This window comes from Lissotriton vulgaris, chromosome 6 (genome assembly GCF_964263255.1).
Source record: "Lissotriton vulgaris chromosome 6, aLisVul1.2, whole genome shotgun sequence".
Classification (NCBI taxonomy): domain Eukaryota; kingdom Metazoa; phylum Chordata; class Amphibia; order Caudata; family Salamandridae; genus Lissotriton; species Lissotriton vulgaris.
The window spans coordinates 1,236,891,380-1,236,905,459 of record NC_141694.1 but is presented as its reverse complement, the minus strand read 5'-3'; the positions used below and the strand labels follow the sequence as shown (position 1 = coordinate 1,236,905,459).

At 45.0% G+C, this 14,080-nt stretch overlaps 1 protein-coding gene across 1 annotated transcript in view; it reads left to right on the top strand.

Moving 5' to 3' along the window:
- Nucleotides 1–616: 616 nt before the first annotated feature.
- Nucleotides 617–14,080, top strand: part of SLC60A2 (solute carrier family 60 member 2) — a 413,461-nt gene continuing 399,997 nt past the window's right edge. The window contains exon 1 of the mRNA XM_086925386.1: nt 617–802. The gene's annotated coding sequence lies outside the window, so the exon portion shown is untranslated. The remainder of the gene's footprint in view (nt 803–14,080) is intronic.

The window sequence follows — 14,080 nt, the reverse complement described above, 5'->3', positions numbered from 1 at the left end:
TCTTCCTTTCCTATCCTATGCATCTCTTTTCTCTCTGGATACAACCTTCTCTAAGTCCGCTGCATATTTGCCTTAATCGCAATGAATTCATTGGATGTTTTGCTACACAAAACTAATCCCAAAAAACAACACTAACAGGTAACACTGGACTAACCACTAACCTTGGGTTACAGAGCAGAGTGCTGTCCAGCTTAAAATGCTGCCACGCCTCATCGGGGGCAGTAAGCTCTATATACATGTAATTACACTGATAATTAATTACAGTCTGCAAAGCTGCAGTCAGTAGGTAGAACGGTGGCAGACAGGTAGGTATTTCTAGAAATACGTATTGATAGTTCAATACAAAGGCTTTATAATCAGGTACGTTTCGTACGTAAATAAGGCAATGCCCTACCACAGGCATGATGTTGCACGGCTTCAGAGCGAGCCCGCCGGTGTCGTGGTGAGGTGAAATGCATTTCTTCTGCGTGTACAGAGTTTAGGAACGGCGTGACAGGCTGGACGCCTCGAGCCACAAGTTGCTCTTCCCCCGGTGGGCGTGGCTGTAACTTCTGGTCCTGGTTGGAGTGGCTCCTCTGAGGGTGTCATACCGGCGGAAAGTATGAAGCTGCTGGGCTCCGCCACGGAAGAGGCGCACGAGGAGGATGGCGACAAAGAACCGCTGCTGTCCGACCTGGACGAAGACACTGCATGGGACAAGGCGACGGCGGACAGGGTTCGGCTGGTCAGCCGAACCCGGAGACGGCGCAATGCTGAGCGATGCTGTCTGACCGCAGTCATAAGTGCAGCCTTCTTGGGACTGGTAAGAGAGGCGTGTGAGCCGTTGGGGCCGAATGGAGGGTTATTGGGTGGGAGGCAGATGAGAATAATGGAGGTGCACATTGGGGCTGTGACGTAGCGGGCGGTCTTGAAGAGACTGGAGCATGCCTCTTGAAGAAGGTAGTTACATGCATTGTGGCTTAGTAGGCAGTGCTTTAAACGGGAAAAAATAAGTGCAGGTACTCTTAAAATGAGCTATGAGTGTAGCAAATGTGCGGGGCTAGGGACAAGACATATAAAACACTTCTACTATGTGGACGATTACTTATATATTCTTGAGTGCGCACTCACAGAAACAAGCAGCAATGCTCACACAAAGCATTCTAAGAATGTCCTTTAAAATACCTCCCTAGTGTCTGGAGTCTCTCCTTTCACTCACTTTCTCACACACACAAACATGCGCACACAAGCAGGCAAACACCCAGGGCCTTACTTATTTATGAAGGTCTTGCGCCGCCGGTGCGACCCTTTTAAAATGGGAAAAAGTGGCGTACCAGTGGCGCAAGGCCTTCATAAATGAGGCCCCCAGACACAAGCAGACAAACACTCATTCAAAAGACTCAGGTGGGAAAAAGGACATTTAACACTCCTTATCTCCGCGGCTTTTTAAATTGCTGCTATTGCTGCACACATTCGAATCGAGGCATCCAGCCTGGATTCGAGAGTGTGCACAAATACACACCATGGTGTGAATGTGATTGACAGCACAGGGCCTGAATGGACCCTGCTCTGTCAAACAAAGCGTGGTGTTGAACACCGGACATTATGTAAACGAGCCATTCTGAATTGTTTAGAGGTGGCTCAGCTTGGGCTAGAGGCGCTGTGGCTGTCAGACAGCCTCGTTCGTGCTCCTTAGCACTAGCAACAATGATCCTACCTTTGATGAGTACCGGTACTCTCCTTGACAGCAGAGAAGTGCCGGTACTCAGAGCGATAAAAATGAGAAATGCCGGTACTCAGTACCAGGGAGTACTGGCCCATTTAAAGCACTGTTAGTAGGGAAGGCCCACTGGCTCTGACAGGTCAGGGTTAGACGCCGTGAAATAGGAAGTCTTTGCAGCGGCGGAATACTCCCAGAGGTGCACTGCGCGGTGCAGGGTTGTAGCAGGTGCACTGTGTGACATGGCATCTCACTACAACACTGTTGTTATGTTATGTGTAGTTGTAAAGCGCACTGTCACCCGCTAAGGTATGTCGGACGAGGAAGACGTACAATGACCATGTCAGATTAAAGAGCAGAAGAACGCTTTATTAAGACAGTCGAAACTAAACTACATAACATCCTCTCTTTGTTAATACAGAGTTAATCTACCCCCCCCCACTCTTAAGCAACCCCCACCATGAACCATACAAACCTTTCTCACCATACCCCTATCATTTCATTCACCCTACACTCAAACCTGCCCCAACCATCTCCCCCATGTGCTACCTCTGCCAAGCTCTTCCTTGCCATGCCCCAGCTCTTTCGGCCCATTGTGTGACCCCAATGCTCCCCTGCCACCTGTCTTAAGCAGCAACTAAGCTTCAGCTACCCACCATGAACAACCCAACAAAGCAAGCTGTAAGATTTTTGTTTCACAAAGATGAGTTTCTCAGATGCCCGCATAAAAAGTAGGAAGTGCGGGATGGCTCAAAGACCAGATTCACCAGCTTTCCCTTCCTATCAGGACCGCAGCGTGACAGGTTGTGTCCCCAACTACCATCTCATGAGACCAACTGCCATAATAGCCCATCTCCTGTGCCCAGATCCTCCAGTCCTCGACCACCCTGGGTCTGGACTGCGCCACCCGCCCGAAGAACCAAAGGGGTGGACTTCCAAACGGATGCCACCCCAAGGGGCCCACATCGGGCGAGGAGGATACATAATGACCATCTCAGATTAAAGAGCAGAAGTCTGCTTTAGTAGGACAGGTGCACAGTTGAAACTTAAATACATACCGCATATGTAAACATCCCTGCCTTACTAATACAAAGTTCAACTTTCTCCTCCCAACCCTTAAGCACCCATTCCAACATGAACCAACCCCAAAACAAACCATCCAAACCTTTCTCACCATACTCCTATCATTTCATTCACTGTACACTCACACCTGCCCCAACCATCTCTCCGCTGCTCTCTCTCTACCAAGGTCTGCCTTGCCATGCCCCAACTCTTCCAGCCCTTTTCATGATCCTTATGCTTCAATGCCATCCAGGTAAAAACCCTGCAAAGGCGTATCCTGTCCCCCTTGGTGCTCACAACGAGTTTAGTAACAAAAAATGGTTTAGTCAGTCGTTCTAACAGCTTCCTACAAACCTGTGGGACTGTAGGATGTTGCCCCAACAACCTAAAAGAATTATTAACACCAACGTGATACCATCAGTTGTGTTGCCAGACTTCCTTTCAGAGCCAACAAGTACAGCTCATTTCCTATGAATGACATGTGCACCTCATCTTGTCTACAAAACAACAAATCCTCACTTTTGATATCTACATGTTCTACCACCCTGTTGCCCATACCTTTGCAAAAATGCCTCATTTCTCGATTAACTTTCCCTTTGACCCTTTTGGCAGCAGTGTATTTTACTGCTCCCCTCCAAACCCTCCTTGCCACCAAAGCTATCCAAAACATGTATGTGCTTGACCACATTTTGAGGATCACATCCAAATCTTTCTTCATTTCTTTCAATAGCCCCAAACCAAATAACTGCACCAAATCATTTTCCCCAAGATGAATGAAAAAGATTAAAGAAAATGATCTCCTGCCCGCTATCATAGTTAACCATGGTAATAACGGATCCCATTTCATCCCCCCTCTACCTCACCATAAAGTCTTTACTTCTGTAGACCGAAATCCCAAATTTGTTCTGAAATGACTGGTTTCCGCCTGTTTTGCTGCCCATTTTACTAAAGAATGACCAATAATCTACATGTAGAACCATGCAAAAACGGGTCCCGCTACGCAACCTGCAAACAAAAAAAAATATATTACAACGAAACAACTCAAAAATGCACTTCAATAGCCCTAATATAACGTTGACATCATGCATAAGACCGTCTGCTTAGTTTCATACCTTTGCTAGGGGTAAAGCACAGTCTGTTTGTTTCTGATGCTTCTCCAATCCTAAATGAATGGGTTCCAAATTCCATCGGATGTTATTCCATGTTTGCCAAAACATTCTCATTACTGCTAGAATTTGTGCGGCCAGAAGTCTTTTTCCATCTGCATGGCAAAATATTAAGCCTGAACGAGCTCTCCCATCTCTTTGAACCTTGACCAGGCATCCACTGGGCATATGCTGTTGTGAATCTTATATACCTTTTCTCTTTTGATCTGTCTGGGATTTTTTCATATAAAGCCACACATTTTTTGTTTAACCCCTTTGCCGCGGGCTAATTCCCCCGCGGCGCGGGGGAGGAAGGCCGCACGCAGTACTCATGGTGAGCCCAGCTCGTCATGCTGCACAGCGGAGCTGTGCTCAAGACGAGCTCAGGTCGTCATGACTCCTCCCACTCCTGTGGAACGCCCGCCCAGGCGGGGAATTATCCACACCCGCACAGGAGGGGAATTACCCCCCTCATGGGCGTTCCGCGGCAGTTATGACGTGCTCAGCTCTTCATGAGCACAGCTCCACTGAGCCTCATGACGAGCTCGTCATAAGCGCCGAAGGAGTTAACATCCTCCACCATCATACCATCTGCTGAACCTCTGCTCAGTAACATCTTCATAGTTATAGGTTCCCTCTTCTTGTCTATCATGTATCTTTCTTTTGCCCATCATCCTTGCATTCGCCTTCCCATTTCACTTGCTGATGGTCCGTAACCCCAGAAGAATTTACCAGGAAAACTGATCCCTGCCAATTTTCCTGCAGTTGTTGTCTGTGACACAACTTTCTTGCTATTGAGCATGATGAGCTTCACTACATCCTTTCTTCTTTCTGCTAGCTCATTCGTGCTTTGACCTCTTCTAACTGCCCCACAGTTAGAAATTCCTCCCAGGCCTGCCTATAAGCTGTCCTTGTACTCTGTGCCAGTGAGTTTTCAATCAAACTGAGTATTTTCCCTCTCTCAATTCCTGTATCTCTGTTGGTAACCCTGTCTTCCCCAAATCTGCTCCGGAAGCCAATCCACGGAATTCTTACCAATGTGAATGAAGCACTGTGTCTGATATTGCATTATACACACCTGGCGCATGTTTGGCCCTAAATACAGTATTGAACATTAAACACAGAGTGTGAAACGTTACAGCAGCTGCTGCACTATTTTTTCTTTTTTGCATTTACTAGGGCTACCATCGCGGTGTTATCAACGTGAAATGTCACTGTCTTGTGAGTCAAATCCTTTCCCCACAGAGCCTTGGCAACTTATGGTGGAAAAAATTGCTGAGGTCATCGCTCTGAGCACCATTTGCCTTCTCAAATAAGGCCATAACCATCCGCAACTGCCGTTTCAGAAAAAATCTCAATCTGCCAACAATAATCCTCATCTGCTAACCACATGTTTACTCCATTGAATCTCTCGGAATCATTCTCCAGACTTCTAAATCCGCCCATACTGAAGTGGAGAAGCGGATCCTGTGATGAGGTAGCTTAGCCCCTACCATAGCAAAACCAATCCTACAGAATAACCTGCCAGTTCGGATTACCTTACAAGCAAAGTTAAGATGACCTAGTTACCTCTGTATTTACTGAAGCTATAATTTAGGTACCTCAATAGCTTCTTCCAGAAGCTTTAACAACTCTTTGATCTTGTTCTCCGGTAATCTGGCCTCCGTTTGGACAGTCAATCAGGGTATGTAAAGTGAGGCTACTCACCCGTGAGGGTCTCCAGGCACTGGGAGGGGGGTGGAGGAGGCTGCTGATCCATCTGCACTATATTGTTGTCAAAGAGCCAGGTCTTGAGGTCCTTCCTGAATTGGGTCAGCTACGGGGATTGTCTGAGGTGGGTCAGCAGGGTGTTATAGGTCTTGGCGGCAAGGTAGGAGAAGGATATTCTTCTGGATCTTGTCTTGTTCATCCGAGGGACGGTGGCCAGGGCCAGCTGGTCAGAGCGGAGGTGTTTGGTGGGGACATGGAATGAGAGGAATTGGCTCAGGCATGCTGGTCCTGCTTTGTAGAGGGCTTTGTAGGCACGCTTGAGGAGCTTGAAGGTGATCCTTTTGCTGACTGGGAGCCAGTGGAGTTCTCAGACGTTTTTGGAGATGTGGCTACGACGAATGATATCGAGGACCAGTCTGGCTGCAGCGTTTTGAACATTCTGAAGTTTTCTACAGAGTTTTTGAATGACGCCGGCATAGTGTGTTGCCTATATCTAGTCTGCTGCTGATGCGTGCATGGGTGACTGTTTTTCTTGGTTCGGTGGGGATCCATCTGAATGTCTTTAGTAGTGTGCGGAGTGTGTGGAAGCATAATGAGGCAACTGCGTTGATCTGATGGTTCATTGTTAGCAAGAAATCCAGTATGATGCATAAGTTTTGTGCATGGTCTGTGGGGGTGGGCAGGGTTCCCAGTGTGGAGGGCCAGCATGAGTCGTTCCAAGCTGAGTGCAAGGGTCCTAGGATGAGGACATCGGTCTTGTCTGAATTCAATTTGAAGTAGCTGCTCTTCATCCAGGTGGCGACGGCCTTCATTTCTGGCGGTTGTTGGTTTGTTGGTGAGGAAGAGGATCAGTTGGGTATTATCGGCGTAGAAGACGATGTTGAGTCTGTAGTTCCTGACGATGATTGCGAGTGGAGCCATGTAGACGTTGAAGAGGGAGAGGGGCAGGGAGGAACCCTGGGGACTCTGCAGTTGATCTCTGTGGGTTTGAAGAGGAAAGGAGGTAGTCTAACTCGCTGTGTTTGTCTAGTAAGGAAGAAGTGGATCCAGTCCAGGGCCTTGTCGTGGATCCTGGCGTCATGGAGTCTCTTGATTAGGGTGCGGTGGGAGATGGTGTTGAAGGCAGCTGAGAGGTCCAGGAGATGGGCAGGATGTGGTTTGCTGCAATAAAGTCGGGGAGTTGGGCGTTGATGGCCTACTCAGCGACCTTGGCTGGGAACGGGAGCAGGAAATGGGTCTGAAGTTCTTGAGGTCTGTCGGGGTGGTTGATGGTTTCTTTAGCAGAGGGTTGATCTTGGCATGTTTCCAGTCATCAGGGAAGGTGGTGATCTCAATGGAGCAGTTGAGAGTGAGGAGGAGCTCAGGGCGATGGCTGCTCTGTGGAAGGTGTGGAGCAGAAATGAGTCCGAGGGGGCTCCTGAGTGGATGCTCTTCATGGTCTTGAGAGTATCGTCAGTGGTGAGCAAGGTCCAGTTGAGCAGGATCTGTTGGGGTGAGGCAGGGTTGAGTGCAGTGGTGTCGGGCTTGATACAAGGGTCTTGGGTGTCGAAGCTGCCATAAATGAGCTTGATCTTGTGATGGAAGAGGGTGGCAAGTTTGTGGCAGAGGTCTTGGGAGGGTGGAACGTCCATAGTCTCGCTGTTGAGCCTGGCCATCTCCTTGACGATGGAAAAGAGTTCTTTAATGTTGTGCGTTGGCATTTATTCTATTGGCAAATTGGCAGATTCCATGCTGGGAGAACCACTAAAAGAATATATCATCAAATTTAATCTTTGGACTTTTTGGGACTCTGTGTACTTTGTGCCAAGTTATCATTGGTCTTCTCTGAAATATGGTCCGTAAAATATGAAACCTGTGATGGTTACATTTATTCAATACTCTCTGGATTATTAGAATCACCAAGAGGAATGCTGAATATAGCTCTATGTTTATATTTATTCTGTCCTGGAGGGCAGTTTTCTTAGTAGTTTTGAGGAGGAGGTGGTGTGTTGTGATCGCTGATTTGAAGGCTGTGTGGGTTTCTGTTTTTTTGTGTTCCTCCATATCTTCTCTATTCGTGTGCATGTGCGTCTGGACTCGTGGAGAGAAGAGGGGAACCCGCTGGCTTTCTTGGAGTGTTGCTTGCCAGGTGCCTTCTTGAGGAGTGCCAGAGTGTCGGTTATGTTGGAGATCTGTTGGTGGAGATTGCGTGGTGCGGTATTGGCGTCTGTCGGCGGTGGGCAAGTTCTGAGGGAGACGGTTAGTTGTTCCTCCGTGACCTTGTTCCAGCTACAGCTGGGGGCGGTGAGGGCGATGGTGTGTGGTGAGTTTGGTGAAGGCGAAGTGCATGTTATGGTCGTCGGTCCAGAAGAGCTCGGTGGTATGGCTGTAGGTGGCATTTTTGCTGGCGGAGGAGACTGGGTCATGCGTGTTTCTGCTGCGTGGGTTGGAATGGTGACTAGCTGCTTGAGTCCTATGTTGATGAAATTCTCCAGAAGGCATGCAGTGTTCTGGTCATTTGGGTTGTATAGGTGGAAGTTGAGGTTGCCGAGTAGGATGTAATCGGTGGATGCAAGAGCCTGGGGAGCAATAACGTTTATGATGGCTTTGGTAAAGGGCGGTCGGGCCAGGTGGTCTGTATATGAGGGCGCTATGGAGGGTGGTGTTGGGGTTGGTCTGGATCCGGAAGTGGAGCTGTTCCATGGTAGTCAGTGGGTCATCTGAGTGGGTGGTCAGGCGGACAGTGTTTTTGTCGATGATGCCTCCTCCTGGTTGGTTGGTGCGGTCCTATTGGGTGATCTGTTAACCGTCAAGAATGGCAATGTCTTGGCCAGAGCTGGGGTCCGTTCAGGTTTCTGTGAGGAAGGCAATGTCGGGAGAGACAGACTCCAGGAGGTTGAAGAGTTCAGTGGCGTGTTTGTGGAGGGAGCGCACATTGAGGAGGATTCACCTGAGCCAGTCGAATCCACTATTGGTCGATTAGGCGGTCGGAGGGGTGCTGTAGTACGGAGGTAGACTAAACCAACAATACAAATGCCAGTACTGGACTAACTTAATTTCTAATAGCCAAAGATCTGTTATGAATAAAGCATATCAGTCTGATGTAACATTTGTTACTAATTTATTCAAATCATTTTTCAAAAGTTTTCTTATTATTTCAAAAAGAATTTCTTGTGCATATCACAAATATATACAAAATATACAAATAAGCACAAACATTTTACAAGTTTTTACAATACAGATTATAAACCACTCTACAACACATCCACACTGATACTTTCACATCCCAAACGTACCACTTATATTCCTATAAACAAAACAAAGCAAATACCTCTGAGGTATGGGTCTGTGTCAATATAAACATTTCATTAAATCATATGATACAATATACATTGTCATTTATAATGTTGATAACACCAGTAATTGGACAAGACAGATCGTATTATGTTTAGCTCAATACTTTGAATTTTTCGACTGACACTGGACCTACAAGGTCGACGCGTTTCGAACCCCCTAAATACGGGGTTCTCCTCAGGACCAAACACGAATTCTACAAGACAAAAGACGTTTATACCAGATTAACCTATCTGCGGAACCAACTTGCGTCTAAAGAACAGCCACCGACCGGCTTAACACTGCCTACCTTAATTCTCCTGTGTGGTGTCACAGTCAGGTGTGGACAAGTCTACACATAAAAAAAACGAAAGAGTAACATATAGGACAATCTATGGTTGATAAGTAACTTTCATTGGGTGTGTACTATATCAGAAAATTAGCTCACCTTCACTCTTTTGGGTGTTGGCTTTAGGTACCTAAATAGAAGGATGGAGTCAGTGGTATCTATTAAGGGTATAAGCTTAATGTGCTTACTAGTAAAAAGCATTTCGAATCGTGAGTGCTTACCCGGTCTTGGCGTGGTTGTCGATAAGCCGGGGTTTTGCATGGCGTGTGTGGAAATCAATTGTTGCTTCAATGTATTGGTAAACGGCGTAGCCTAAAAATAAACTGCGCAAAGTATCGGAGTTTAGTCAGACTATCCCTAAGTCGTCAGCATGTAAATGCGGTGAAATAAAACAGGAGCATTCTCACTTGTACCGCCGAGCGTTCTCCTACACGAATGAAGACAGCACGTCGTCAATAGGCAAGCGAGCCTACTTCCTGGAACTGATCATATGATCGCGCAACTTCTTAAAGGGCCCAGACCTTTTAGCAAATGTAGTCACTTTGTGAACCGATAATGTTAGAAAAAAGTATCTAGATGAGTGGTCTACCATTAAACCGGGTGGTCCTACTGATTCTAATACAATGAGCGATGTATTTCCGACAGTGATCGCATATATATAAACAAACCATGCACAAAGCATTGTGGTTATGGTAGTGTTAGTACGCTACCAAGGAGTCATAGATATTAACAAAGTCCACACAAGCTTTATAATTGTGGTGCTGCGGATGAAGCATAATGCATTGGTGAGCAAAATGATATTTACCAGGGGTCCCCCTGTAAATCTCAGAGATTTCATTAAGCCCTGTTGTGGCTGTATTGTATTTCATTATTAGAAATGCTTCTCGTTGAGCTAATTTCGATTCCATATCACCTCCTCGTGAATCATATTCAATTTTGGAGATGATCGTCCAGCGTAAGTCGCTTTCTTTGTGTTCATGTGTAGACCAATGATGAACCAAGGGTGCATTCGGTACCTGTTTCCTAATTCTTGACTTGTGCTGGGTAATTCTCTGTCTTGCCTCCTGTGTCGTTTTCCCAATATAAAGTTTTGGGCATGGACACCAGATACCATACACTATCAGGTACATTCATCAATCTCGGCATTTGCGATTCCTTAATTGCGATTTTTAAGAAATCGCAATTAAGGAATCGCAAATGCCTATGCATCAAGAAATCGCTAAATAAATTGCGATTCCTTAGAATCCCTAATTGCGATTAGCATTTTGCGAATCGCAATTAAGGAATCCCTTCCCATTCATTACTATGGGCCTAGAGGCCCATAGGAATGAATGGGAAGACAATCTCAATTTGCGATTCGCAATTAGCTAATCGCAAATTGAGATTGCGATTTCAAGGGTGCAGGGGTGTCCAAAGGACACCCTGTTGCACCCCTGAAATCAAACAATGCACATATGTTGTGTACACACATGCCCTAAGGGCATGTGTGTACACAACATGAAAGTTACAAAAATGCACAAAGTTGCATATTTTTAACATTTCGCAAAATTACCATGAGGTCCAACCTCATGGTAATTTTTTATCTCTAATTGCGAATTCGCAAATTTTTTCAGTTTCATGCATTGCTTTTAAGGAATCGCAAAATTGCGATTCCTTAAAAGCAATCGCACTTTCAAAAATCGCTAAAATAGCGATTTCTTCACTTTTAGGATGATGCATACCAAATAGTGATTTGGGAATCGCAAACGGCCGAATTTTGCGATTCGCACCGTTTGCGATTCCTAAATCGCTTGATGCATGTGCCTGTATATTTTTTGTTAAATAATTAGTGAAAGTTGAATGTTTCCAGTAGATTCTGTCAAAACAGAAGGCAGTACCTTCTTCCGTTGATTCACAGCAGGTACAGTTCCCGCATTTATGGTGCCCGGTCACTGGAGGTAAACCCATCATGCCTCTTAATGTCAATTTCGGTTCTCGTGGCAAAGATGCCCTTACGATATGATTGGCCACACTTTTTTCTTTTTTATATGCAAACAGAGGAGGATCCAATAATTCGCAATGAAGATCTTTCACCAGATGCTAGTTTTGCAATACCAACTTGAGTAATTGATGTGTGTTAGGGCCAAAGGTTGTGACGCAAGCAATCCTTTTCAACTCATGTTGTGTTTTCTTTTGCAACAATGTCTCTCGAGGGACCCACCAGGCCCTTTTCAAAGAGTGTTTTAAAAGTTTTTTAGGATAGCCCCTATCTAGTAAGCGGTCCTTTAGGCTGTTGGCATGTTTGAAATATTCCTCCTTGTTGGAACAATTCCGCCGAATTCTTAAAAATTGGCCGAAGGGTAAGTTTTGCTTAAGGCTCCTGGGATGATGGCTGGTAAAATGTAATGCCTTATTTCTGTCAGTTAGTTTACGAAATAAAGTTGTGCCCAGTGTGCCCTCTGTAGAATATACTTGGACATCCAGAAATGTAATGCTCTTATTAGATGTGATATGGCTGAATTTTATGTCTTCTGTCCTCATATTGAGCCATGTCAGAAATTCTGTTAACCTCTCCTGTATTCCTGACCAAATAAAAAAGACATTGTCTATATAACGCATGTATGCTGTGATGTATTCAGCGAATGGGTTGTTGTTATATATGAATTTATCTTCATATAGGCCCATGAACAGGACCGCTAGCTCCGGGGCAAAGGGGCAGCCCATTGCTACCCCCTTGATTTGGTAGAAAAAATCAGTGTCAAATTGAAAATAGTTTTTTTGCAACGCAAATTCAGCCAGTTTCAATATGAAGTTGGTTGGGACTCTGCTGGGTTGCTCCCTTTGGTCCAAAAAGAATTCCAAAGTTTCTAACGCCTGTTCTTGGGGGATTTGTGTATACAGAGATACAACGTCCATTGTAACCATCAATTGGTGCGTCTCATCGAATTTGATGGATGTTATTCGATTAATAAATGCTGTTGTGTCTTTGAGATGAGCCGGGACTGAATCCACCATAGGTTTCAGAAAGTGGTCAATATATTTAGATGTAGCCCTGTGAGAGATTGGCATCCTGAAATTATTGGACGGCCGGGGGGGTCATTTGGATCCTTATGTATCTTGGGTAAGACGTAAAATATGGAAGTCCTAGGATTTTTATTTTGAAGGTACTCAAATTCTTTTGGTCCAAGTACTCCGAGGTCAAACCCATCCTGCAGGATATTAAATAGCTGGTTTTGTAACTCCTTCACCGGATTGTGGTTGATCTTTTTGTAACAAAACGGGTCGTAAAGCTGCCGTTTAAGCTCCTTTTTATACCTATTGATGTCCCAAAGGACGACTGCACCCCCTTTGTCCGCCTGTTTTATGATTTGGGATTTATCATTTTTCAATGAAAATATGGCGTCCTTTTCATTCTTAGGAAGGTTGAATTTGACAAATTGTTTCTTCTTTTCAAGGGCATTTATCCCAGATAATATTGCTCTGTCGAAGGTAATGACCTCTTTGGGGATTTTGTTAGTTGGCGGCCAGAAAGTGGATTTTATACGAAGTCCTGTGGCTTCGGTGTTTTCAACAACAGGGGTATCTTTTAAAAAAGTTTTCAAACGTAATTTTCTGCAAAATTCGCTTGCTTCCAGTTTCATTTTTACAAAGTCCGTTGGTCGAACTGGCACAAAGGAGAGACCCTTTTCGAGTACTGTTATTTCCATGATTGATAAAACTCGATCTGATGGGTTGAATAGGGGCGACACTGTTAGCTCCTGTAATACTGGCGTCTGGTCCTCATTTCCCATGGTTGATTTCCTTGACGTGAGCAGCCTCTTCCCCGCTGTTGGTCTCTGCCTAAAAAAGGCTGGGGATTTTGTTGTTGATTTTGTTGATTACTCCTAGGTGCTGAGTTATTCCTTGAATCAGAACTATCTGTCTCTCCTCCCGATGAGGAGGAGGTATCCGAAAAAGTTATGAACTTATTTCTTGAACGTCCCTGGTTGTCCTGGAAAAACCTTCTTTGTGTTGGTCTAGTATAAAAATCCTTCTGTAGGTATGGGTATACTGCCTCTAAAGGAAAATTATGTTTGTCAAGTTCAAACTTGTTTCCTTGCTGGGTTACAGTATAATCTTTGAATTCTTGGATTTCCTTTTCGATTTTTTCCAGAAGATCTTTTGAGTTTGTGATTAGTTGGTTGTTTTGTATTTCCGTTTCTAACTCAGGAATTTCTTGGAGTTGTTTAAGGGAAATCCTATGTGCCGTTTCTACTGTAAGGACCATCAGGTCCCTACTGCACTTAGTTTCAATCCCGCTAAAACCCTTTTTATATTCAGGGTCGTCAGTAAACACCATAGGGGTGTTGCGAATTTGTAAACCTGATGGAATTGTTCCAGCTTGTAGGTGTAACACAAGGAAATGACCATGTAAATCGGTCCTTATCTGTTTTTTTGTGCAGTCTAGTTAGTTTGTCCGATTCGTTTTGAGTTTTTGCAGTAGAGCTCAAGGTAGCGGAGGCGAAAACCGGTGGTGCCCTAATAAGATTTTGAATGTGTTCTTCACTATACGCAAAAGTGTCTTTCTCAGACATACTATGCAGAAAGTTAACTTCTTAGACAAAGACAATAGACAAAGACACTACTTACAAATATGCACTTGGACAAAGGACAACACTTAATCACAAAAATTCTAGGTGTGGAAGGTGTATTCCTACCTTGAGTGACCTCGCGAGCATTTGCTCGCCCTGAATCATGAGAACAAAACTGGGTCTTGACTCCTAACCAGCAAGGCTAAGTCAAATGTAAACTAAACCAACAATACAAATGCCAGTACTGGACTAA